Below are 5,000 nucleotides of genomic sequence, written 5' to 3'. Positions count from 1 at the left end.
TGCCGGGTGGCAGAGGAAGGACCGGACTATGTACCATAGCGGCCAACCACTCCCAGAGCCGGTCGTGCGGGGCTCGAGGTCTGCTCTCAACGTCACATGCTTCTGTGAGTGCTCAGGCAAGGGTCAGACCACATCCTTCCTGGCAGCACCCAAAGCAACCAGGCCGCTCGTGTCTCTCGCCTTCATTTTTCGACACAAGCGCCTGAGGAGGGACGCCACCCCTCCCCTTGCGTCAAGAGACCTCCCCACCGGCCTCTGACTGATTCTTAGAACGGACGGAAAGAGTCGGGCAAGCCTGTCAAAGATTTGAGCGTATGTCAAAAGCTTTAGACTTCCGCGAACTCTCTGGCTTGCACTGAGACCCGAGGTCGATGTGCTCAGCACCACGGGGCCCCTTTCGCCTGCAGGTCCCGAGCCGCCAACATGTTCTTAGTATCGTGTTCCCCAAACCTGGGTGACGGGCACCACAGGGCGACAGAGCCATCGCACTTGCCGGGTGGCAGAGGAAGGACCGGACTATGTACAATAGCGGCCAACGACTCCCAGAGCCGGTTGTGCGGGGCTCGAGGTCTGCTCTCAACATCACATGCTTTTGGATGTGCTCAGGCAAGGGTCAGACCACATCCTTCCTGGCAGCACCCAAAGCAACCAGGCCGCTCGCGTCTCTCGCCTTCATTTTTCGACACAAGCGCCTGAGGAGGGACGCCACCCTCCCCTTTGCGTCAAGAGACCTCCCCACCGGCCTCTGACTGATTCTTAGAACGGACGGAAAGAGTCGGGCAAGCCTGTCAAAGCTTTGAGCGAATGTCAAAAGCTTTAGACTTCCGCGAACTCTCCGGCTTGCACTGAGACGCGAGGTCGATGTGCTAAGCACCACGGGGCCCCTTTCGCCTGCAGGTCCCGAGCCGCCAACATGTTCTTAGTATCGTGTTCTCCAATCCTGGGTGACGGGCACCGCAGGGAGGCAGAGCCATCGCACTTGCCGGGTGGCAGAGGAAGGACCGGACTATGTACAATAGCGGCCAACGACTCCCAGAGCCGGTTGTGCGGCGTCTGCTCTCAGCCTAAGAGGCTTCTGGGAGTGCTCAGGCAAGGGTCAGCCTGCACCCTTGCTGGCAGCACCCAGGGGGAACCAGGACGCTTGCATCTCTCGCCTTCATTTTCGACACAAGCGCCTGAGGAGGGACGCCACCCCTCCCCTTGCGTCAAGAGACCTCCCCACCAGCCTCTGACTGATTCTTAGAACGGACGGAAAGAGTCGGGCAAGCCTGTCAAAGCTTTGAGCGAATGTCAAAAGCTTTAGACTTCCGCGAACTCTCCCGCTTGCACTGAGACGCGAGGTCGATGTGCTAAGCACCACGGGGCCCCTTTCGCCTGCAGGTCCCGAGCCGCCAACATGTTCTTAGTATCGTGTTCTCCAAACCTGGGTGACGGGCACCGCAGGGAGGCAGAGCCATCGCACTTGCCGGGTGGCAGAGGAAGGACCGGACTATGTACAATAGCGGCCAACGACTCCCAGAGCCGGTAGTGCGGCGCCTGCTCTCAGCCTAGAGGCTTTTGGGAGTGCTCAGGCAAGGGTCAGCCTGCACCCTTGCTGGCAGCACCCAGGGGAACCAGGACGCTTGCATCTCTCGCCTTCATTTTCGACACAAACGCCTGAGGAGGGAAGCCAACCCTCCGTGTGTCAAGAGACCGTCCCCGCCCCGGCCTCCGACTGATTCTTAGAACGGACGGAATGAGTCAGGCAAGCCTGTTAAGACTTCCGCGAACTCTCCGGCTTGCACTGAGACGCGAGGTCGATGTGCTCAGCACCACGGGGCCCCCTTCGCCTGCAGGTCCCGAGCCGCCAACATGTTCTAAGTATCGTGTTCCCCAAACCTGGGTGACGAGCACCGCAGGGAGGCAGAGCCATCGCACTTGCCGGGTGGCAGAGGAAGGACCGGACTATGTACAATAGCGGCCAACGACTCCAGAGCCGGTAGTGCGGCGCCTGCTCTCAGCTTAAGAGGCTTTTGGGAGTGCTCAGGCAAGGGTCAGCCTGCACCCTTGCTGGCAGCACCCAGGGGAACCAGGACGCTTGCATCTCTCGCCTTCATTTTCGACACAAACGCCTGAGGAGGGAAGCCAACCCTCCGTGGGTCAAGAGACCGTCCCCGCCCCCGGCCTCCGACTGATTCTTAGAACGGACGGAAAGAGTCAGGCAAGCCTGTCAAAGATTTGAGCAGATGTCAAAATCTTTTAAGACTTCCGCGAACTCTCCGGCTTGCACTGAGACCGAGGTCGATGTGCTCAGCACCACGGGGCCCCTTTCGCCTGCAGGTCCCGAGCCGCCAACATGTTCTAAGTATCGTGTTCCCCAAACCTGGGTGACGAGCACCGCAGGGCGGCAGAGCCATCGCACTTGCCGGGTGGCAGAGGAAGGACCGGACTATGTACAATAGCGGCCAACCACTCCCAGAGCCGGTAGTGCGGCGTGCGAGGTCTGCTCTCAGCGGAAGAGGGTTTTGGGAATGCTCAGGCAAGGGCCAGCCTGCACCCTTCCTGGCCGCTCCCACGGGAACCAGGCTACTTGCAATCCTTTCCCCCCAATAGCAAGTGCCTTTTGGAGGGACGGCCGGAGTCAACGTGGGGTTTGCCCGCCCTCCAAAGTGTCAAGAGACCGCCGCACAGGCCTCTGACTGATTCTTAGAACAGGCAGCATGAGTTGGGTAAGTCTGTCGAAAATTTGACAAAGTGTCAAAAATTAGACTTCCGAGAGCTCTTGGGCATGCACACAGGCCTGTCATTCAAGTGCTCTGCCCGCGGAACCGTTTTTCGGATGCCTTTCAAAGTGGTCCCGCGCCGCCATTTTGTTCTAAAAATCGTGTTCCCAGAAATCTCCGGGTACCCCGCCAACCTCACTGTGTCACAATGTCAAGTGGCACTGAATGGGTCTGAATTTCAAATTCGACTGCTTCGCTCTGGAACTCGAACCCGGCAAAACCGTTTGGATTTTTCCCGGTCCAGACTTCCGCGGCAGACAAAGTTAAAGTTTTCGGGCTGCAGACTCAAAACGACATCTGGCCAACCGCCGGGCTCAATTCGCCCAGTTCCTCCGGCACTTCGGAACTCATGTTCGGCATGAGTTTTTGAATCTTTCCCGATGCTTCGGCATTTCCTCCGCTGACACTTAGAATATTTTTCACACTTGGCCGAAAATTTTTCTAAGTTTTTCTGGTTACTGATTTCTTCTTTTCGGGCATTTTTCTAAGTTTTCTTGGTTACTCATTTCTCATTTTCAAACATTTTTCTAAGTTTTTCTGGTTACTGATTTCTTCTTTTTGGGCATTTTTCTAAGTTTTCTTGGTTACTCATTTCTCATTTTCAAACATTTTTCTAAGTTTTTCTGGTTACTCATTTCTCATTTTCAAACATTTTTCTAAGTTTTTCTGGTTACTGATTTCTTCTTTTTGGGCATTTTTCTAAGTTTTCTTGGTTACTCATTTCTCATTTTCAAACATTTTTCTAAGTTTTTCTGGTTACTGATTTCTTCTTTTTGGGCATTTTTCTAAGTTTTCTTGGTTACTCATTTCTCATTTTCAAACATTTTTCTAAGTTTTCTTGGTTACTCATTTCTCATTTTCAAACATTTTTCTAAGTTTTTCTGGTTACTGATTTCTTCTTTTTGGGCATTTTTCTAAGTTTTCTTGGTTACTCATTTCTCATTTTCAAACATTTTTCTAAGTTTTTCTGGTTACTCATTTCTCATTTTCAAACATTTTTCTAAGTTTTTCTGGTTACTGATTTCTTCTTTTTGGGCATTTTTCTAAGTTTTCTTGGTTACTCATTTCTCATTTTCAAACATTTTTCTAAGTTTTTCTGGTTACTCATTTCTCATTTTCAAACATTTTTCTAAGTTTTTCTGGTTACTCATTTCTGCTTTTCCAACGTTTTACTAAGTTTTGCTGGTTACTGAGTTCACACTTTTAAACATTTTCGGGCATTTTTCTACGTTTTTCATGTTACTCATTTAGCACTTTCAGGCACTTTCCTATGCTTTCCTGCTTACTGATTTCACACTTTTAAGCATCTTCGGGCATGTTCCCTAAGTTTTGCAGTTCATTCGTTTGGGACAGTCAGGCAACTTTCCTAAGCTTTCCTGGTAACCGAATTCACATTGTTGAGAACTTTGGAACCCTTCCTAAGCTGTGCTGGTTACTCACTTTACCTCTTCAGACACTTGCCCCCGTTGTGACAGAGACCACTTCCCGACTCGGGAAATGCACCAAATTCGGCCTGAACTCAGAGGGCAGTCCCCCCTCGAAGGCGTGGAAGTCGGCAGAATCGCCGGGTCAAATCCGGCTGAGCTACCCGGCTTGGAAGCCTCAAAGTCGGTATGAGCTGTCAGGTTCACTCCCATCCCCGTTTGGACCACTTCCCGACTCGGGAAATTCACCAAATTCGGCCTGAACTCAGAGGACAGTCCCCCCTCGAAGGCGTGACAGTCGGCAGAACCGCCGGATCAAATCCGGCTGAGCTACCCGGCCCCGAAGCCTCAAAGTCGGTAAGAGCTGTCAGGTTCACTCCCATCCCCGTTTGGACCACTTCCCGACTCGGGAAATTCACCAAATTCGGCCTGAACTTATACAACAGTCCCCCCTCGAAGGCGTGACAGTCGGCAGAACCGCCGGATCAAATCCGGTTGAGCTACCCGGCTTGGAAGCCCCAAAGTCGGTAAGAGCTGTCAGGTTCACTCCCATCCCCGTTTGGACCACTTCCCGACTCGGGAAATTCACCAAATTCGGCCTGAACTTATACAACAGTCCCCCCTCGAAGGCGTGACAGTCGCTAGAACCGCCGGATCAAATCCGGTTGAGCTACCCGGCTTGGAAGCCCCAAAGTCGGTAAGAGCTGTCAGGTTCACTCCCATCCCCGTTTGGACCACTTCCCGACTTAGGAAATTCACCAAATTCGGCCTGAACTTAGAGGAGAGTCCCCGCTCGAAGGCGTGGAAGTCGGCA

Source organism: Hemiscyllium ocellatum (genome assembly GCF_020745735.1).
Source record: "Hemiscyllium ocellatum isolate sHemOce1 chromosome 15 unlocalized genomic scaffold, sHemOce1.pat.X.cur. SUPER_15_unloc_4, whole genome shotgun sequence".
Classification (NCBI taxonomy): Eukaryota; Metazoa; Chordata; class Chondrichthyes; order Orectolobiformes; family Hemiscylliidae; genus Hemiscyllium; species Hemiscyllium ocellatum.
The sequence above is the reverse complement of the archived record's forward strand: the minus strand, read 5'-3'. Positions refer to the sequence as shown.